This window comes from Macaca mulatta, chromosome 17, assembly GCF_049350105.2.
Source record: "Macaca mulatta isolate MMU2019108-1 chromosome 17, T2T-MMU8v2.0, whole genome shotgun sequence".
NCBI lineage: Eukaryota > Metazoa > Chordata > Mammalia > Primates > Cercopithecidae > Macaca > Macaca mulatta.
The window spans coordinates 94,484,286-94,507,278 of NC_133422.1; the positions used below are offsets into that span (position 1 = coordinate 94,484,286).

Here is a 22,993-nt window from a genome sequence, read left to right on the forward strand (position 1 = left end):
GTGCCCAGCACATATAAGTGCTATGTGAGCATTTTATAAATCCATAAATAGCCATGGTCTTAACCGTGCTCCCAAACAAGGGTCTGAGAGCATCAGTTCAAGTCTCTGATGATTGCTCAGAATGCCAAGACTTACCGGTATTGATTATTACCTTAGAGTCCTGACTCTCATAGGGTAATATATTGGGACAGATAGGTTTTCTCTCTAAATATCATGGAGTTTGCCAATTTTGCTGTTTTTTAACCTTCCCCCTCAACTATGGTAGACGAAGAAAAGACTCTAGTGCCAGAAAAATGCCACTTTTCCCCTTAGGCTTCTATATAGATTTCTTAACATGAGGGGCTGGAAACAGCCATCTAAGAAAGATCTTATGTATTTATTTTTTTCCCTCCAGAAGTCAGACAGAAAACTAAATCGTTTTCTTGACCTGCTAAACAATAGATTTTTACTTCGCATTATTGTACCAGATACTTGAGCAGTTCTCAGAAGAAAGGGAATAAGAAAAAGTCCAGAGAAAGCAGCACCATCTGGCTGAGGACAGTTCAGAGCAAGTGGGAGCTGGGCTGGAGGCTGGGCACTGAGCAAGACCCATGCACAGTGACCCTTCGCCACCATGGGAAACCCAGGGATGGGAGGGCAGCCGCGGGTGGACTGGGATTGTCTGGGGAGAGCTGGCCACCCTCAGTAGAGGGGGCGAGGGAAGCACCTGGTTGAGTGGGGATCACAGCAGCCGCTCTCTTCTCAGCCACCTGCTCCATGTGGCAGAGTACTCGGGGCTGCCAGGAGGGCCGCCTTGTTGCAGCTGCCTTCCACCATGAAACACAAGAGGAAAGCAAATGCCTCCTAAGTGGCAGTCAGTGCTTCAGCAGCCCTTCCACCCTGCACCCCACCCCACGTCCCACCCCTGGAGTTTCTCAACTGGGCAGTACTCTTTGAATGCTTCTCCTGTCACCCATCCAGGGTATTAGGACGTGGGGTGGGGTGCCTAAAAGAAAGCGAGTGGTTGTGGAGATGAGAACAACTGGAAGCCACATTGTAGAGAAGGCAGTGCGGCTATAAACCCCACAGTGAGCCCCTTCCTAAGTGCCTCCTCCCCAAACAGAAGTTCCTGCAAGGCCTCCTGTAGTCACCTGTTAGACTGCAGAACCAGGGAGGCACTCCATTTGTCAGTGTGAGTTGCTCAGAAAGAAATACCCAATATCAATCAAAGTTGTTGGCTTATTATTACTCTTTATTATTACTTTGTTACTTTTTATTATTATTACTTTAATTGTCGTACAGATGGAGGGTCCTTTCCACCTGAGCGTATATATTTTCTCTACTTTGTGCTCTCATTTACACTTCTTCTTGTGCACATGTACGTACATCACACACACACACATACACACACACACACACACACACACACACACAAGTACATAGACCTTAAAGCTTCATTTATGCTTACATACACATACCGTACACATACACAAATCCATTTGGCTAACTTTTAAATTCCTCAGTGCTGTCACTTTTGTTGAAATAAATTAGTAGAGTGGCTAGGTGTATACTCCCCACAGCGAGCCAGTGAACTAATGTGCAGGGAATGATTAAATGTATACAGGGGCATGGGGAGCCAACTCCTCTTCAATAGGGGTGTGAAATTAGGATGGGAAGGCTCCTCTCCCAGGTGCCTTGCCTTTATTAAAAGACTTAAGAGCTCGGGAGATGTCTTCAATAGGAATTAGGATATCTGAGTCTTTCTGGAATAGTGTGGAAAGCTGAACTGTGCTTAGGAACTCTGCAAGGTCTTTTTGATCCTTAGAGGTTCTGATATAAAAACCTATCCAGGTTTTTATAAAAGTAGTGAAGTGTTTTCAGTTTTTTATTAATCTCTTCATACCCTTAAATAACCTTTCCCCTTTTGAATAGTAATTGTTAAAAAAAAATAAAAAAACAACAAAAATTTTTTTCTCATTGTTTTATTCTTCAAACCAGGCATCCTCTTAATGCAAGGATTCAAATATCTCTATTAGGGTCATAATAGTCAGCAATTTCTATTTAATGAGCTCAGCAAAGTCCCTTTACAAAGAGATGCAGGCTTTAAATTGCCAGTTATTTCTTTTCCTGCAATTCCTAGGAATCCAATTAAGTAAGACTGAGTATGATCTATAATGTGATATATCTGTCTACAGAAAGCCCAGGCCTAGGCAATAAAACAGATCTTTGAGCTCCAGCTCAAAATTAAGATTAAAAGAAAAAAGAAAAGAAAGAAAGAAAACACAGCTTAAATGATTCAAAGCTTTATAAATGTGGAAACTGTATCCATTTCCTCTAATGTGAAGTAAGAAATAGCTTGGAGACTATACTGAAAATCATTAAAGTTACTTATTCCAAATATAGCTACTAATTAAAATCTCTCCTTTGGACCAGGACCACAGGTGGTCTTTACAAAATAAATTCAAGAGGTTTTAGTTTGCTAAATCTGTGACTAAAGAATCAAATGTGTGGCCAGGCGCTGTGGCTCACGCCTGTAATCCCAGCATTTTGGGAGGCCGAGGCAGGCAGATCACCTGAGGTCAGGAGTTCGAGATCAGTCTGACCCACATGACGAAACCGTCTCTATTAAAAATACAAAAATTAGATGGGCGTGGTGGCACACGCCTGTAATCCCAGCTTCTCAGGGGGCTGAGGCAGGAGGATCACTTGAACCCAGGAGGTGGAGGTTGCAGTGAGTCGAGATTGCACCGCTGCACTCCAGCCTGGGTGACAATAGCAAGACTCCATCTCAAAATAAAAAAGATTCAAGTATATATAACCACTGCCAAAATAAAGAGGAGATAGTATGAAATCATGCAGAGAACATGCTTTATATCAAAACATAGTATTTTTTTCAGGTTTTAAAAATTTCATTGGCCACAATTTATAACAAAGTATTAAATACCATATTTTCATTTATTATTATTATTATTATTTTAGATGGAATTGTGTGCTGTCACCCAGGCTAGAGTGCAGTGGTGCTGTCTTGGCTCACCACAACCTCCGCCTTCTGAGTTCAACCAATTCTCATGCCTCAGCCTCCCGAGTAGTTGGGATTACAGGCATGTGCCACCACGCCTGGCTAATTTTTGTATTTTTGGTAGAGACAGGATTTCACCATGTTGGCCACGCTGAGCTAGAACTCGTGACCTCAGGTGATCCATCCATCTTGGCCTCCCAAAGTGCTGGGATTATAGGTGTGAGCCACCGCACCCAGGCTAAATACTATGTTTTTAATAATAAATCAGTGGGTGTATTTTAAGTCATAATTTAATATTCTGATTTAGAGACAGAGTTCAGCAATAATATCGTACTTTTGCCATGTAGTTTTAAATACATCAAAGCTTCTCAGGATGCTGGTAGCGGTGGTTTAAATCTTATTCCGTACCATGGTAGCGGTGGTTTAAATCTTATTCCGTACCAGCTTTGCAGGCCACATGGTGTTTTGCTGATAAAAGAGGAGGAAAGTGTGGCTCGTGAGGAGCAAATGTCAAGTCAGGAATTAACTCAAGACACAGCCTGCCTTTCTACTAAAAATATGCTATTTCAAATATGTTTTTGCAGTTTCCTCCATGTAATGTAGTTGTGTTAGCCATTTATTGGTCAGAAATTAACCTCTAAAAGTTAACAGTTGGGCCCTGAATTCTCAGCCAAGTCTAGTCTAAGAAGCAGCATATTCTTGAACAAGTTATTGATTAACTCCAGATAATTAAACCAAAAAGACTTTTCTAGGGCCAGGGATAGTGGCTCATGCCTGTAATTCTAGCACTCTGGGGGGCTGAGGAGGGAGGATCACTTGAGGCCAGGAGTTCAAGATCAGCCTGGCAATATAGTGAGACCCTACCTCTACAAAAAAAAAAAAAAAAAAAAATTACCCAGGCAAGGTGGCATGCGCTTTTGGTCCCAGTTGCTCAGGAGTCTGAGATGGGAGGATTGTTTGAGCCCAGGATGTTGAGACTGCAGTAGGCCATGATCATGCCACTGCACTCCAGCCTGGGTGACAGAGTAAGAACCTGTCTCAAAAACACAAAAGACAAAAACTCTCCCTAGACATCTGTCAGAAGAGCTCAAAAGCCTAGAGAGAAAGATGAGCCAGGGAGCTGGCTGGAGATAAAAGGCCAGCTTTGTCTTTGGTTTCCCAAAGACTATTCAAGAATTGGGGGGTGAATTCTTGGAGCCTCCTGGGGTAGAAGAAGGAAACTAGGGTTGAACACCAATAGGCATTCTGCCGAGCATTTCATCTTAGCCCCCTTCCATTTTGCAGGGGAAGGCTGATAACCTGGCCCAGCTGGTGCAGGTCTGCAGGGCATGGGGTAGGATGGAATGTTGTCAAGAGCTTCTTTCCTAGAGCTGTGGATGGATAGGCACATAGGGGAAAGCAAAGTAGAGAGGGCCAATAAATGGAAAAAAACCGTTCTACATAGTCAGAGCAACGGGAGCCTGAAGTGGGTATGAGAGCCCAAATTTGTGGTCAAGACATAAGAGGATGAGGGAGAACAGATCTAGGAACTTCCACTGGTCAGGGCCACGATGGCTCCCTGTGCTGGCAGCCATGATTGGGCTGCTTCACTGGAGACATGTTGCATACATCAGCCTTCAACTTTGAGGGCTACAGGTGGGGAGGGCACTAACACATCTCCTTCCTGCGTTTGGCTGGAGGACAGTGGCCTCCTTGAATTTCGGCCCATTCCTAAACCGAAGGCAGTTCCCCACAGTAGTTCCTTCCTGCCTCTCCCCTTCCTAAGAGGGCCGGCCGTGGCGCTGACCGTGGTGCTGACCGTGGTGCTGAAGGTGATCTGAGATTGATTTCAGAGATTTAGGGAGTACTTCCTGTGTGCTAGCACTATTTCTAAGTGCTCTACATGGGTTAACTCATTTCATGTTCATATAAACTCTGTGAGAGAGGTGCTATTATTGTCCCCATTGACAGATAAGGAAAGTGGAATACAGAGAGGTTAACAAACTTGCCCAAAGTCACACAGCTAATAAGCGAGGAAGCCAGGCAGTCCATATCCCAGAGCAGCACTTTTGATCACCACATTTGCTAATGAAGGTTATTGACAGAGCCACACAAAACCTGCTGGATTTTCACTTGTCCAATATCATCCTAGCAGAAGTGAGCCAAAGTTCCCCATCTCAAATTGCCAGGCAAGTTGCTGTAGGGTGGCATCTTGGAGAGTCAGACACAGTGTAGACTGGGTGGGTACAAGCAAAAGTGGGCAGCCCACCTACTCCATCTGGACAGCCACCACACCCTAATGTAATGACTTGTTTCATACCTGCTTCCCTGGTAGGCTCTTGGCTTTGTGAAGAGGGTGCCATTGTATCTCCCATTGCTTACCAGGGTGCCCAAGACATAGTCATAGTAGGTATTCAGCAAATATTTTATGAATAAATGGGTTACGTGTGATCAGTATATGGTAGCTGTTATTAATTTGCTATTATTTCAACATTGATAGAAGTACCATGTTGTAGAAATTATAGTCCCTTTTTATTTTATATTTGTCATGCCCCACTTTGAGAGTTACATAGAGTTCAGAGTGCATCTTAGTCTCATAGAGATGCATGTGTGGAGACAGAAATGAAAGAACTGAATTCATGAGTTGAGCGATTTGAATGCCTAAATACCTGTATGACTGAATTTTTGTTATATGTTAGATTTGGGATCTTACACTATATTTAAGATTTAAGATCTTGTAGTATCTCAGGAAGGTAGTTCCACTGATATGAAAATAACTGAACTGTCTCTTTTAGAGGAAGTATAAGCATTCCATGTTAACAGAACTTGCCGTGGCAGTTAGAAAATATTACAGTCAAATTTCTGGTTTTGGAGCTGAGTTTATTGCCTGTTTGTTGTTTGATCTTATTCAAATCATGTTTTTGTTGTGTTGTGTTAATATATATAAGATTTCCATGTCTGCCCTGTTAGCTGTTTTCGTGTGTGTGTGTGTGTGTGTGTGTGTGTGTGTGTGTGTGTGTTTAAACAACACTCCACAGCTGAGCTCTTGGAGGACCAGGCCTATTTTGACAGCTCCCCTTAGTCCGTGTATCACCAAGCTCGTTCTCTGCCAATATGTTTCACGTGATTTTGTGGACATGTGTAGCACGCCTGTGCAACTTGCAAACACCCATACATTATTACAATAATAATTGGGTTTTGATGCAACTGGAACTCAGTACTACCAAGCTGCCAGCATTTCCTTTTGGCTACCAGTACTAGGCAGGAAAATTATAGTCTAACTGTCTTCCTGTTTATTGATAAACAAAGTGGCCAGCCCAGCAATGGAGCCTGATTAGCAGTTTGCACCCTTTGTGAAAGGATAAACAGAACCCTACTGTTTTCTGTGTTTGACTGCAATTTGCATCTTTAAAGAGGTTGAACTGCCCTGAGATTCATGTTCAACTTGAGTGCCTGGATATTCTTTGATATGTTACATGTCAGCCTCCTTGTTTTCCTCTCCTTCATCTTGAAACAATATTTGCCAGCGTTTCTCTGTTCCCATCTGGCTTAGCATAAGCTTCCCCATAGTCACCTATCTAAAGAAGGAGGGAGGGGAGAGGCAGGAGAAGAAATATGTGTCTGTTTCACTGCGCTCAAATTTTACATTCCCAGAAGGCCCTTTAATGTCATCTCAATTCAATTTTTTGAAGAGAGAGTAATATAAGAATGAAGACCCAAAGACAAAAGAGAATCTGCTTACTGCTGTCTTTGGCCCACATGATCATGTTTGGGCTCGTTCCCCCTCCATCATCTTCACTCACTCAGCAAAATGTGCCTTCCCCCTTTGTAAAGTGAAATGTGGTATTAGCCGCCTACCTCAAGTTTGGTGAGTGTTCTATTCTGAAATTTATTCTAACCTAGTTAGATTCTTAAACTAAATGGTAACAGAGCGACTCGTTGGCTCCCTCTGTAATTATTTTCCAATGAAAGAAATGAAGATCATTTTAATTTGAATTTGCATGATGTAAAAGAGAGTATTAATACACGTAAACATCCATTAATCTGTTTAAACAAACTTTCCCCGTAATCCTTGCCGTATGTAAACAACATTTGTTCTGCCTTAGAGATATTGCATGATTGGACCCACGAGACTCCAGTTATCCTACTGCACAGTTTCCTTTTATAACTTCAAAAGAAATGTTATATATTTATTGGAGGTTGTGGGGTGTTAAGTGTAGTTAGACATAAATTGTACCTCAGCTATTTTGTTAATGCCAATAGGGATTAAATTAGATTTTTATAGCTGCTGTAGAAGTCTATTTGGTAGTTAACAAGTGGGATTTTTAAATCCTGGGAAACATAATCCTATTATAAAACAGGCAGTTGAATTAACATAACCCAGGAAGGGACTCTTCGTGGATTAGCATTTTTTTTTGACAATAACAAAGAAAATCATCAAATTGTATGGGGATATTACATGCTTTTCTCAAAAGTAAGAACAGTGAATTGGGAAAAGGAAATGAGAAATGGGCAAACATGCTATTACTTAGAGGCTGTTTCTTTTTAAGGGAAAGACAATGGAGGCTGGGCCATAAAGCTGAATAAATGTCTGCTGTTTTCTGTGAAGACAGTAATGCTTTTTCAGTTATTGTTAAACTCTTGAATCTGAGAATTATAGAGCTGGAAAGAACTTGGAATTTATTTAATTTTTATAGTCCTATTCAAAGATTAACTTCAAACACTTCAGAAAGATGGATATATACTCATACATATAAATATACTCACGTATATTGCATGATGTACACACATTCACACACACACACACACACACTTAATAGTGTATGAGTGACCTTTTTATTTTTGAAGAAGAGCCTTCCTTAAGTCTTAGCAATTGGTTTTCACATGCTGGTGAGGGTGATTATTAGAGCTTGCAGGACTTGCCAATTTTCATTTGCACGGGTATCATCTTAGCAGATAATCACATGGGCATCAATCACTGGCATATCATTGTGTTAGATAATTGCATGGGCATCAATCACGTGTGTTATCTGGAGCAAGTCATCACGTGGGCTTCAATTTCATCTATCTGGAGGAAGGTAATTGCATTGGAAGCAGGGAAGGGTGTGTCTATGTGGCAGATAATCACATGGGGATCAATCACATAGGTATTGAGGTAGATAATCCTGTGCAGATCCAGCACATGTACCAAAGTGGCTAATTACGTGGATATCAATCATGTCAACACCCTGGCTTTCTGGTACAGGTTACACATGAAGCACACATGTTGTGTGCCTGCTTATGTGGGAGAACAGGTCGGATGTCGCGTGCACCCACCCAGGAGGAGCCTGCAGCAATGTGGTGTGTGAGGAAGCTGGGCCATTCAGAGCGTGGCCTTCCTCAGTAGAGCACTGGAAATGCCATGATTAGGGATCCTGTTGAGATTCTTTTGATTTAAGGCTTTGGCTCCTGCCAAAAGGAAATGTTCCTGGGAGGAACATGATTGCATGTAGAAGAACGTGCAGTTTGTCGTCCTCCCCTCACCAGCATCCATTTTTTCCTCCTTCAGACCTTGCCTCCCAATTCCTTCTCAGCCCACATGGTTTGGGTGTGGCTTCAGTCCCAGTGGAGTCTGGGGCTCAGGGCCAACCAGTGAGTGCACTGCATTCCACTGGCCACCGTGATTGGCTCAGGCCAGGACACATGACTTCCGCCAGTCCAATCAGAGTGAATATCAGGCTTCTGGGGGAGAAATTGAAGGGAGAGTTCATTTCTCTCTGAATTTTGCCTGAGGAGGTGAGCTTGGCGCTGCTGCCGCAACCAGTGTCTGGGAGAGCCTGGTATGTCCGGCCCCCAACAAATGGAGCCAGAAATGAAGCCACCTACAGAAATCACGCCTGAAAGGTGGAGAGAAATCCTGTCCTGAGGACACTGCTTGGGCCTAATTTCAGAGTCCCTGTAGCAAATCCCTGGCCTGGAAAGGCTCACCTGAACCAATACAATCCCTTTTGGCTTAAGACATAATTGTTTGACCGGGTTTGGTAATTCACGCCTGTAACCCCGGTACTTTTGGAGGCCGAGTGGGTGGAGAACCTGAGGTCAGGAGTTCGAGACCAGCCTGGCCAACATGGTGAAACCCCGTCTCTGCTAAAAAAACAAAAATTAGCCAGGCATAGTGGCGCATGCCTGTAATCCCAGGGACTCAGGAGGCTGAGGCAGGAGAATCACATGAACCCAGGAGGCAGAGGTTGCAGTGAGCCAAGATCACACCACTGAACTCCAGCCTGGGCGACAGAGTGAGACCCTGTCTCGAAAAAAACAAAACAACAACAACAAAAAAAACCATAATTGGGTTTCTAGCCCCTTGCTTCAGAAGGCTGTAATTGATAGGATACAATCATCTGAGTCTTTCCTGAAGAACAAAGTTTCATAGGAGCAGCCCCAGTAGGAGAAGGAGCAGCTCTGAGGGTGTAAGTGAGGGCAGAAGGGGAAGCTGAGGCTTAAATAACATCACCGTCGCCCTTAGCCTAGGCCTTGAGCTGCTCTTGGCAACTGTCACCAGGTGTCCCCCCGCACCTCCCTGTTGGAGTGCCCCAGTCTGCTGGCCTCTAAGCATCTGAGCTCAAGCTGTGAGGAACGTTTGTTAAAGACTTTTAAATGCAGGCTTAATGTTTTCCCTTTTCCCCTTGCCTATTCTTATTACTTTGATATTTATCAAATACAATTTGTAATATCAATTACACATTAATGTTGAAGTGCAGTTTCCATCACCAAAATAAATGAAAAAATAGTTAGGTGTCCTCATGGCAAGAACCATACTGTTCCAAGGCATTCTTTTATTGTCATTTCAGTAGACAGTTGGATTTTTTTTTTATCAGCCTGAATGTGACATCTGATAATTATTGATTTGGAAAGAGGCAAAAGTTTTGGAAAAGAAAGTAATAGAAAAGAAAGAATTCTCCTTGAAGTTAAATAGAATATTTCTTAGAAAAGCAAAATGGAGTTTATATGCTTTGTCTACCAAATTCTATGTGGCTAACAGCTTATGCCTTTTCTCCTTCAGTTTTTATTCTTATTAATACTGTCACTTTCTGCATATGCTAAGGTTTATAAGAAGGTAATGGGACAGTTGATAGAAACACCTAATAAGAAAACACAGCCGGGCGCAGTGGCTCACACCTGTAATCCTAGGACTTTGGGAGGCTGAGGCAGGTGGATCCCCTGAGGTCAGGCGTTCGAGACCAGCCTGACCAATATGGAGAAACACCTTCTCTACTAAAAATACAAAATTAGCTAGGCATGGTGGCGCATGCCTGTAATCCCAGCTACTTGGGAGACTGAGGCAGGAGAATCGCTTGAACCTGGGAGGTGGAGGTTGCGGTGAGCCAAGATAGTGCCATTGCACTCCAGTCTGGGCAAGAAGAGCGAAACTCCATCTCAAAGAAAAAAGAAAAAGAAAAAGAAAGAAAACACATATCACTGAAATTTACTTAGAATCTGTTTTTAGTCCCTTTGGGCTGCTGTAACAAAACACTATAGATTGGGTGGCTTAAACAACAAACATTTATTTCTCACAGTTCTGGAGGCTGGTACATCCAAGATCAAGGTGCTGGCCAGTTCCCAGTGAGGGCTCTCTCTTCTTGGTTTGCAAGTGGCTGCCTTCTTGCTGTATCCTGACATGGCCAGGAAAGAAATCATCCCCACCACACTGGGGATTAGGGCTCCCATGTAAGAATTTGTGGGGGGTGTATTTAGTTCATAGCAATCTTAAAACCTCATTTTAATTTAATAATTCCAAACTCTTTTTTGGTTATTGTTATTGTTAAATTTCACTCAAACTTTAGACATAGCAGAATGTACCACATTTAGTTTGAAATTCACTTATTTTGGGGGGTCCAGACTCTCTCAAAGTTCAGGTAAACAATAGGATGGCTAATGGGAAAGGGGGGAGGTATAAGGCTTCACTCATTCACAGACATCATTTCTTAAGTCCCTCTCACCAGTGCAGTACACAAGTTCTCACTTGCTGCAAATAAATATTTGTGAAATGAATGCATGTATGAATGAGTGACTCCATAAATAACTGGTCTCTGGCTGGAAGGCATCCCAAGGATTTTAGATGGGAGTGTGAGAGATAGACAGTGTATTCTCCACTCCAAGCTGCTTGTGTACTCTTCCCTCTGGCCAGCATCCTTGGGTCTTGCTGGGAACATCTTAACTCACGAGGCCGTCCAGGACCATTCAGACTCAGTTATCTTCTTGGCTCTATATTCTACATGTGCTATATGTACTTTCTCTTCTGTAACATGCATCAAACCTCAAATACACGTACACGTACAGTGCTTACCTTTCACACTAGACTGGACACTCTGCAGGCAGGGATTGGGTCTGTATTGCCAGCACCCAACACTGTCCCAGTGTGTGCCACTTCATTACTCTTAGTGGAGGTGGGAATGGTATGATGGTGGTGAACTCTCAAGATCTGTCCCACTTCTCTGTAACCAAGCAAGTCGGGTAACTCATCCAAACTCAAGGGTTAAGTCTGAGTAGACCAACAAGGGGTAATTCAGCCCTCCTTGCCAGCAATGACTTTTCTTTTTTTTCTTTCTTTCTTTTTTTGTTTTGAGACAGAGTCTTGCTCTGTCGCCCAGGCTGGAGTGCAGTGGCACAATCTCGGCTCACTGCCAGCTCTGCCTCCCGGGTTCACGCCTTTCTCCTGCTTCAGCCTCCCGAGTAGCTGGGACCGCAGGCACCTGCCACCACACCCGGCTAAGTTTTTGTATTTTTAGTAGAGGTGGGGTTTCACCGTGTTAGCCAGGATGTTCTCAATCTCCTGACCTCATGATCCGCCTGCCTCGACCTCCCAAAGTGCTGGGATTACAGGCGTGAGCCACCGCGCCCGGCTAGCACTGACTTTTCATCACAGCGACAGATGTGGAGTGGCTGGCTGAAGGTTTCTAGAAAGGCTTTCTTTCCTCTTAAGAGAAGGCCATGGCAAATCAGTCTTTCCTTTCTGCTAACAATGACAAAAGGGTGTGTTGCTACAGTCACTAAGGATAACTTGCCCTAGAACAAAGGCAGCATTGTGGGTTGGAGAGTGGGTAGAGAATGAATGGGCATCCTTGATGACACTGCTGAGCTGCTGGCTTCACCAGCCCATCACAGGATGTTGTCACATAAATGTCGTTAGTGTTCAATTAAGCCAGTCTGAATTGGGGTTTCCAATCTGCCAGCCCAATGTATCCTAACTGAAAAGGAACTGCGGTGAAAGCCTATGGGCTTTGGTGTCCGATACATTGGATTTGATTCTTCTTAGCAGTGTGAACTGACCTGACTTTCCTAATAGGTGTAGTGGAGAAAGTAATACTTCTCATCTGGGGTTGATGTGTGGCTCAAAGAAAATATATATGTAAAACACCTGCCAGAGTGCCTAAAGCACAACCAATGTTGCTGCTTTTCCATTTAGGAGATGGTTCACTTGTTGATTTGGGGGGTCCGGTGGGTTGAATTGATCAACAGTGAGATGAATAAACTCCCTGGTCCTTTGCGCATGAACTGTCAAGTAGTTTACCGTCAGTATGGGAGTCAGATGGACATTCACAGTCATACTAACAGTGGGGTTCGACTGCAGTCCTAACTGGAGAACAGTGTCCAGCTAACGGAAGTTGAGAGTACTGGTCAAACCACATCTGAAGGCTGGAGTGCAGGTCTTGTAGTCATGAACTAGAAAACAAGAAACAGCGGAAGATGCTGAGGATGTTAGTACTGAAGAAAAGACGACTTGAAACCAGAAACAACTTCAAAGAGGAAAGGGAGTGGAATCGTTGTGTGCTGCTTCAGAGGGTGGAGTGAGGACAGACCCCATCAACAAAGGACTTAAGCTTTCACTCAACGGGAGAAATAACTGTTGGAGCATTAGCAGTGCACAAGGGCAGAGAGCGAGTGCCTCATCAACAAAGCAGCTCCCCTTCCCAGCAGCCACTCATCAGGAAGTCCTGCTGCAGGAGTTTGGGCCACATGGCCCCCAAGGGCTCTTGCAAAGATCTGGATTTGACATTAAACTATTCAGCAGACTCTTGTTGTTTGGGCTGCAGCAGGTGGATCTAGAGAGCTTCTCTGTTGGTGATACTGTCGCTGTTGTTGTTCTGAATTCCCTCCATCTTTTTTCTGACTTCCTCTCCTGTTGGCCCCCATAAGCACCACCCAAACTGACCTTTCACCTCTAACTGTTTTTTTTTCCATGCTCCCTTGATGATCAGAGAGATCCTATACATGAAGACAGAGTAATGGGATTTGTGCAGCTGCAGTGCAGTTTTTAGGGAAGTGAAAGGCTCCCTGCCCTGTAGTCTTTCTGTCTCGCCTGCCTTTATACCTGAAGTGTTCCCTTTTCCCTCATCTTTCAACTAAGGCATTGCCTCCAGAAAATACTTGGTAAATGTCAATACAGTAACTGGTAAGTTGTTAATATATCACCAGTGAGGGATACCATATTAATGCCATATGCTTTTTAAAAAATTGTGATAAAATATGCATAACATACATTTTACCATTTAAACCATTTTTAACTGTATAGTTCAGTGGCATTAAGAATATTCACATTGTCACCACCAGCATCTCTAGAACTTTTCATCTTCCCCCACAGAGACTTTACCATTCAATAATAACTCCCCATTTCCCTGTCCCGAACCTGGCAACTCCCATTCTGCTTTCTGTCTATATGAATTTGTCTCCTCTAGATACCTCATAGAAGTGGAATCATGCAGTATCTGTCCTTTTGTGACTGGCTTATTTCACTCAGCCTATTGTCTTCAAGATTCAAGTGTGTTGTAGTGTGTATCAAAATGTCCTTCCTTTTTGAAGCTGAATAATATTCCATTGTATGTATATACCACATTTTGCTTATCCACTCATCTGTCAATGGACACTTGGGTTCCTTCCACCTTTTGGCTATTGTAAATACTGTTGCCATGAACATGGGTGTACAAGTGTCTGTTCAAGTCCCTGCTTTAATTCCTTTGGGTATATTCCCAGAAGTGGGATTGCTGGATCATCTGGTAGTTCTTTGTTTAATTTTTTAAGGAACTGCCATGCTGTTAATAGCATATACTTTAAAAACCTATATATTAACCAAGGAGAAGAAAACAAGTTAATTTGATGAGAGTCAGAAAGTGTGAGTGTCCAGAGCCTACTGAGCCCCGGAAGTCATGGATAAAAACAAGAAGAAGTGAAGTCAACACTCTCGGTGAGAAAGGGAGCGGTGCCGACAAGAAACTTCTACCACCCCAATGTGCCCGGTTGCTCCCGTGCCCTCAGGATACTAAAGCTGGGAGCAAGGAGGGGGGTGGGGGAGGGGACTCAGAGGGAGAGCTACTGAGTGCCTGCAGGGATTATTTCGAGGTGCTTTTGCATCCATTAACTTATTTAATCATCAAAACAACTCAGCAGGTGTCCTTATTTTTATGGACAAGTCTTGTCAGGTACTTAACATTTTTAATTTTTATTGCTTTTAAAAGCAATGAAGAATATCTTTAAAAGGGAAGAAATAATTTTGAATCCACCAAGCTCACACACAATTCACCTCAATGCTGCCCTGTTCTTTTCCAGTTTTGATCCCTTTGCAGCCATAATTTTTACATGGTTGCGTTGTTATCATTTCATTTTCTCCTTTTTAAATTGCCACAGAGACCTTTGTATTTATTATTTTAACAGATGTATAATACGCATCTAATGATTTCACTTCAGTTCAGTTAACTGTTCCACTACCATTGACTAGATTGTCTTCAGCTTTTCACTATAATTTTATAATTGTTTCATAACAAGATTTTGTAATTTTAGCAATAAAGAGCTTCATGTACATAACTTTTTCCCTCTTATACTTACTTCTTTAGAATGCATTTCTAGGACTGGAATTACCAAATCAATGGGTAGAAGCATTTTTGTGAATTTTGTTATACACTGCTGAAGTGTTTTATAAAAGGGATGTTTCAAAAGTGATTTTTTCTTCAAAAAATTAATAATACATTTTCAACAGCAGTACTGGAGTAGACCAGTGTCTCCACATTAAGTATTACTTTTAACTTTGTTTTATTACTTAGTATATCTATATATATAATTATACTTTATTGTCGCTTTAATTAGTTTTTTTAATTAATTGCATGGTTTCCATATGCTTAGTGTGTTTCATATATATTTTGTCTCATTACACCTTTTACCCAGTTATCTATTGGATGACCCTAGAAGTACTGCATTGTAATTAAGACTAAACACCAGAAGCAAAGGTAGATTCAGTTCTTACCTTTGTTACTTCCTTTATCTTGGGCAAGTTATATTTCATTTTGTTAAGCCTCAGATTTCTGATCTTTAAAGTGAGAAACGACCATAGTACCTACCTCATTAGATTATTTCAGAGATGAAATGAGGTAATGTATCTGAAGCACTTCAGCACAATGCCTGGCATATGGAATATGGCCCATAAAGATTAGATGTCTTCACTGTTACTATGTAGAGCCATTCATCTGTCTGATTTTTCTTCCTCTTATCATATTCTAAATCTTCTGTTGTATTACCTCTTCCCCTTGGGGAATTGAGCTGCTGGGAGTCGGAAGTAAGGACAGTAGAGTTTGTGAAAGGCAAGGCCTGCCATCTGGTTCACACATGGGCTTGATCTGGTCAGACTAAACAGCATTTTAAGTCCAGATGGCTGTGTCTACATTCTTGTGTTATGTGGATGGATGATCAACCGTGGACTTGCAGGGGTGGAAGGATGTACAGAGACCCCATTTGAGCTCTCCTAGTGCTTCCAGTCAGAGCTGCTGTTCACACAGGATTGTTGAGGTAGGGCTACCCCATTTGCAATGGTATTCAAGGAGGAAAGTAGCTTCCTGTCTCCAGCCAGTTCGGCCTCCACTGCTAATTCCTGTGACTCTTGCTGAGGTTGCAAAACACAACCCATTGATTTCTCCTCAGATAGAGCAAGAAGGGGCAGAAAGTCCAGTCCACGTCTATTCAGAACTTAGTAGTTGATAGGTGCATTCTTTATGCTTTCTTACTAAGATATGGCTCCCCGCATGTGCAGGACTAAGCCGTGAAGGTCTGATTTGATGCAGAATCCACTGGGTGGTATTCAGTTATCCATAAGCGTTGAGAGCCAGCACACCCGTGTTCCTAGCAGCATCATTCACTGTAACCAAAAGGTAGAAGCAACCTAGGTGTCTGCTCGCAGATGAATGGACGAACAAAATGTGGTGTCTTTGTCTTTAAAAAGGAAAGATATTCTGATACATGCTACAACATGGATGAACCTTGAGAACATTATGCTGAGTGAAATAAGCAGTCACTAAAGGACAAATCCTGTATAATTCCACTTACATGAGGTACTAGAGTCATCAAATTCATAGAGAAAGGAGAATGACAGTTTCCAGGGCCCGGGGGGAAGGAGGAATGGGGAGTTTAGGAGGAGGAAAAATGTTCTGGTGATGGACGGTGGTGATGGTTGCACAGTAAGATGAATGTACTTACTGCCAGTGTGCACTCTAAAGGGTTTAAAAACGGTAAATTTTGTGTTAGGTATGTTTCACCACAATAAAATATTTTTTAAAAAGGAAAAAGAAAAATAACTTGGGCCTAATCCAGAATATGAAGAATATAAGAAGAGTTAAAAGAAGTTTTAAAAAATTAGAAGCAACTTGTGAGAGAAGGTTCCTCCTCAAAGCAGAGGAAAGAATTAGGATAGATTGTAGTTAGACCCAAGGAGACCAGCTCTGTCCAGAGCATATGAACTTGAAGTTCCCTGTGGTCATGGAAACCTTGGGAAAGTTCAGGATCATCTTGGTTTTTTTTTGTTTGTTTTGTTTTTTGTTTTGTTTTGTTTTTGTTTGTTTGTTTTTGAAGTGGGGTCTCACTCTGTCACCCAGGCTGGAGTGCAGTGGCGCAGTCACAGCTCACTGCAGCATGGACCACCTGGGCTCAAGCAATTCTCCTGCCTCCGCCTCCTGAGTAGCTGGGCCCACAGGCCCACATCCCCACTCGCGGCTCATTTTTTGTATTTTTGTAGAGATGGAGTACTGCCATGTTGCCCAGACTGGTCTCAAACTCCTGGGCTCAGGCGATCAGCCTGCCTCGGCCCCCCAAAGTGCTGAGGTTTTAGGTGTGAGCTACTGTGTCTGGCCTAGGATCGTCTTGCAGAGGAATGGTCACCTGAGCCCTTTGTGCTGGAGAAGATCTCTGGCCCATAAGCAACTTTAGTCACCAGAGATGGTACTATAGTTCATAGACTTAAAAAAATTTATAGACTTAAAAGCGGTGTTGAAGTATTTGAGGTTTTTCTTGTTAGGTCGAGCTTTTGAAAGACAAGAAAATGACTGTATTAAATTCATGAATATAGTTTCGAAAGTATAAGGAAATTTAATAAAGTCATAAATGGTGCCAATTGAGATTTCCACTTGTTTAGATATATTCAACCTGAAGTAATCAATTTTATTTATAAATAGAATGACAACATTGGAGACTGAGGACAAAGGCCTAAAGAAGGTGAATTTTTGAATTGGTAATTTTCACAAATTTAATATAACTTAAAAACCAAAGTAACTTACATGATCTTTTCCATGTGCAAAAGCTCCCTTCGTACATCAAAAAACTCACATTGACGGCTCCAATCCTGATCCTTCCCACTCTAAGTCAGTACAGTTGCTGACTTATTTGTGGATTTCTCCCATGAGTACATAAGCTCCTTAAAGGCCACAAGCAAGTTCATGTCCTGAGCACCTAGCACAGCTGGACACACACACAAGACACTTGTCAGATGTCTGAAGGAGGTGGGTTGGGGGAAAAGAAATGCTTGAATTTACCCTGGTACTATATGCTTGTTAATTTTGTAGACACACACCTCCCAGGTTCCTATGACAACTTCCATTTGATATCTATTTGGACATTTGCTAAATGAAACCATCTACTTATTTTAACGAATTACTACAAGTATATTTATAATAAATATAATTTAACAAATAAATTACAGGGAGTATTATTTATTTTAATCTTCCTGTAGGAACTGTATTCAGGAGTATCTACACAAGGGGTGTTCAGTCCTTGTTTGCCTGCATAACTCTCCTGAACACAAAACGTTACTTTTGTGAGCCTCCCTTCTGTGCATGACCAGTGTCGTGTGGAAGACCATGCTGGGCTCAAGGTTCTATGTCTGAAGTCTAGAGGCACTTCATTTGGATGGCAGCATCAACATTTCAAGCGTGGTGACAAATGAAGAGAGGGTTCCCAAAGTGTCTTGTGAAAGTTGGGGGAAGACATTCCCCTTCTGTGAGACAGAGCTGTGTCTTCCTGCCTGGCTTCCTCTTTTGGCACCTTTCCCCTCATGGGGGGATGGATCCTGAAGCGAAGAAAGGGATGGCTGCAGGCCCCTTGGCTGTCACGCTGTTAGCGATTAGCTGTTTTCAGCAATTATGCCCTTCCATCGAGGGTGTGACGGCTGGCGCCTCTGGTAATGAGCTGCCTTCCAAGGCTCCCTCCCGGCCTTCGCTTGCTGCTCTCCTTAGTGGCCTCAGAGTCTGCTGACATTACTGCCAATGTGACATGTTCCTCTTGGCCAACTCAGGAAGACATGCCAGTCTGCCAATGGGAGAGCCTGAAGGAACTTCAGGAGAGAAACATGAAGCTGGATGAAGCCACCAAGCAGACTTGTCCCCAGGGGGTGGGGACATCAGCTCATCCATCCTGACTAGCTCAAAACGCTCAAGAATAACCTATGCCCAAGTTTTGCTGGCAAGGGGAAATTTCCATTCTACATTAGAATAGCATAGGCGGATTTTTTTATTATTGTCGCATGGGAGTTACATTGTTGGTGAAGTCATACTAGCTAGATAAATGATTCAGTAACTCATCAAATAATGATTGAGAAACCACTTTCTGGCAACACAAGGCTACCACTAGAGGTGACAGAGGTGGGTAAAGTAAGTGTGGCCCCTCTCCTCTCCAGGCTTATGGCTGGTGAGACAGACAGACATCATTCCAGTGGCCACTCACATCAATGTTTGGTTGTGAACTCTCATATGTGATGGGAAGACAAAATACAGGAGAGTGTAAAACAGGACTCCAGGGTGGAGAGAGGGGATCCCTGTGGAAATGCCATTTGAACTAGGAGCTGAAGGATGGAGAGGCGGTAACTAGACTAAGTGTGGGGTGCAGTGGGGCGTGGAGCAGAGAGAGAGGCTGTGGGTGGAGGGGGAGGCACGTGCCAAAGCCCAGGGGCAAAAAGAAGCTGGGCACTGCCGAGAAACCGTTGGAAGCGAAGCTTGGCTGGAGTGGCCAGAGCCCAAGGTCATGCAGGATGAGCCTAGAGAGGAAGGCAGGGGCCTGGTGATCCAAGACTTGGACTGCAGTGAGGATTTTAGATGTATTCTAAGGGTAATGGAAGGCTGCCAAGGGTTTCGAGCAGCAGAGATATGTGTCTTGCAAAATAGCATTCTGAATGCAGCAGAATGGATTTGAGCTCGGCAGGTGTGGACGGGGAGGCCGCCACCATGGTCGATGAGAAGAGTGGAGGGTGATGAGGAAGACAGATGACATCAGAAACTGAATTCCCTTTCCTTCCTTCCCTCCTTCCTCTCCAAACATAGCCCTCCTGTCGGCTCCAAAAGGCAGAAGTGGGTTCTTTTTCTTAGAAGACCATTCCAGTTTTCTAAGTAAAATTCCATTCTCTCGTCCTTCTTAGGAAAGTTTTCAAAGAAACAGGAGCCTACAATGCCATGGCAGATAAAAATTTTAGGAGAGCCGCGTCCCGGTTCTGAAGGAGCAAAGACCTCTTCACACATGCAGTGGACCTTGTGGTGCCACTCTAAAACCCATACCTCCAGGCCCATTAGAACCCCCAAAGTGACCTGATTTCCATCAATCCCAAAGCCAGCCAAGCAAGGTCACATTTATAGGACTCCCTCCTGGTGACAGTCCAGAAAACAATAAAAACAGATGCAAGTCCTGCTGTGGTACAGAAGCCCACTTTGGAAACCAGGGGGTCAAGTGCCCATTATCCAGGTAAGCAGGCTCTCCCTAGGAGACCAAAAATGCATGTCAACATGCCAAGTGGAGAGGGGCTGGAAGTCACAGGGGCCACCTGGGAAGGGAGGCCTCAGCCAGGCAGTAATAATAAAACTGGACAATGCCACAGAGCTGGCGTGGCTCAGCCAGGAGCCAGGGAAGGACGGGGGTGGGAGGAAGGGCCTCCCTTCCTCCAAAATCAATGTCCCTGTTAACTTGGGCAGAAGAAAATCTGACAGCTCTGGAAATCTGCCCATCTGATGAGAAAGAGGAAGCTGAGAAGCGGTTGGAGCCAGAGAAAGCCCAGAAATGGCAGACGGGATCAGTTGCCCATTGGGGACCTGGTGGCAGGAGCTTTCTGCTCTGCTTTTACTGACGCCCAGGAGGACAGGTGCCACTGCCAGTCCTCACACGACCTCCAGCTGCCTCCTAAAGCAGCTTGCCCCTCTGGTGATCCTGGCTGGATTTGTTTTATGAAAAATCCACGAAACAAACAGGGCACTCAGCTTCTGAACCCAGTTCCCTGGGGGCTATTCCATTTTGTTATCTGGAATATAACCCACTGAGAGGCAACTGGAATAACTGAACTCTACAGAGAAATACAAGTCTTGACAAGTTTCAGGAAAAAACAACCTTCTTATTGATAAAGCAATACCAGCCAGCTAGTCCCTGATATTTACCTAATGCCTCTCATATGAAGAGAGCAGCATGAATCCACTATTCCAAAATCCTAAAAGCGGAAAACCAAAAGTTTTATTATTAAGTTTGCAGCCGACACATTGGGCAGCGAAGCCTGACATAAACTGCCATGAGACTGTTTGTAGACTTCGTCCTCCTAGTGTGACTATTCCTACATTTTGCTCCAGGTTGGGGAGGGGAGATATTAAATAGACTGTCTAGGTGCCATTTTACCATTTTAAAGTCCAAAAACTTCTTAAGTCCAAAACACATTTGTCTGGGGTTTCTAACAAGGGATGGCACACTCGTATTGTTATGAGTTTGAGGACTCACAGTCCAGTAGAAAAACAAGAAATCTCAGAGAAGACTCAGTAGAACCCTTTGCACTATAAATATTTTGTAGACATGTAGATGTTTGGGGTTACAGAATTACGTAATTCCCTTTTATGTGGTCTGAGTACAGTTTCCAATGGAGACAGCCTGCAGTGAGAAAAACATGGGTTAGGGAATCAGAAGGTGACTGGGTCATTATTAAATGCCCGTGTGGCCTTGGGCAAGACTTTTCTCCTCCCTGGACCTCATCCATAAAATGAAAGAATAGGACAAGATGATTTCTACACACACTTTCGGTTTTCAGATTTCTGTGTTCTATGACCTCCCTGTAGGAGGGATAAAGGACCAGGTAGCAAGAAGCTCAGAAAAGGTCTCCTTTCCCATGACGTGGGAAAAGGAAAAGTGTAATTACGTGCTGGACCCTGACTGGAGATGGAAGTAACACCGGCTGGTTAACTGGGGTGACTTATGCCACCGGTTATGGAACTACTCAGATCCTTGGGTGCTGATTGATCTATACCCAGCCTTTGGATGGTAACAGTCCTGGAGACAAGTGGGGCCGGGGAGGGGCCCTGTCATGCCAAAGCTGTGATATCACATACTGCTGAAATTGATTTGGCTCCATTTCATGCATACCTAGCAGATTTACCAGATTGTGAAAATGAATGTTTTCTATGCGTGTGGCTGATTTTTGCATGCATCTGTTCACTCATCTAAACCTTAGTTACATCCTGCTAGGAGAATGAAAGGCTATAATTTCTTCTTTTTTAATCTGGAGTAGTTAGAAGCACCATGATTTTTGCTTTAAAATTCTGTACCAAAATGGCGAACCACTTTTATTTTTGTCTCAGGAAAAAAAAAAAATGAAATGATACAGCCATATTTTTTTCTAGATTTGCAAATGATCCTGGCCTTAATGGGGGTCCAGTGCCTGAGAACATGGCCCTTGGAATAGAAATATCCAGTGGAATGCAAACATAAGTATTTAAACATATCATTTGCATCTGACATTAATAAGCCCTTTCTGGCTTTCAGGTTTCCATTTTAGATGACAGTGCTGTCTTCAAATGTCAGTGGTCAAGTGCAAGAACAGTAATACTAGTATTTATTTAGTACTTTGCATTTCTGGGGCGCTTTTATTGCCCTTAATTAGTAAACCGCAAATAATTTCTGCTCAGTGGCTTGGTACTACGATCTTCAGTGTTCATGGGGACAGTGTGCTCTAGTGACTAACAGGATAGACTTTGGAGTCAGTCAAACTCAGGTTTGGACTCTACCTCTGCCACTAACTTACTGGGTATCTGACTTCAGCAAGCTTCGGTGTCTTCATCTGTAAAATGGGGATAGCGACAGGCTTGTCACATGGAGTGGGTATGAGGATTAAGTCAGAATATGCATGTAAAATGCTTAACATAATGCCTGACACTAGTACTATATATATGTATATATACTTACATATAAGTGCTCCATATACCTTCCTTGTAAACTAGATGTTGGATATGTTGCCATCCCCAAGTCCTTCTGCCTCTGGGAATCACATCATAGCACAATAAGCTACTTAAAATGGAAAAGCCCATAGGCCATCACTGTGGACCAAAGTCCTGCCACCTTTCTGGACTCTGAACTCCCTCTCCCTTTCCTTCTCCAACTGCCAAAGCCTCTTCATTCTTCCTACTTCATTTTACACAGAAATTTGGTTTCTTTCACTAATCCAGTCCAGCCTTACTCTGAGGGCTCTCTTTCCACTCACAAATGACCCAACAAGGTTTTGTGTGTTTTCTTGTTTTAACTGAACAGAAGATCATTCTTTCCACCCTAAATTTTTCTATACAAATTGTATTGAAGGTGATTATTACAATGACATTTTCAAAAAGACAATTCTCTCCCTGAAGAATTCCAGTACCTGCTTTTAAATTGCCATTCCTCTCTCCTCATGATATAGATATTATAGGTTACAACAAGCCCAGGTTCAAGGGCTGGTAA

General features: G+C 43.1%; 1 protein-coding gene across 10 annotated transcripts in view; it reads left to right on the top strand.

The window, feature by feature from the left end:
- CLYBL (citramalyl-CoA lyase) overlaps window positions 1–22,993 on the top strand; it is a 280,991-nt gene that overhangs the window by 177,453 nt on the left and 80,545 nt on the right. The gene's annotated exons all lie outside the window — the stretch shown is intronic.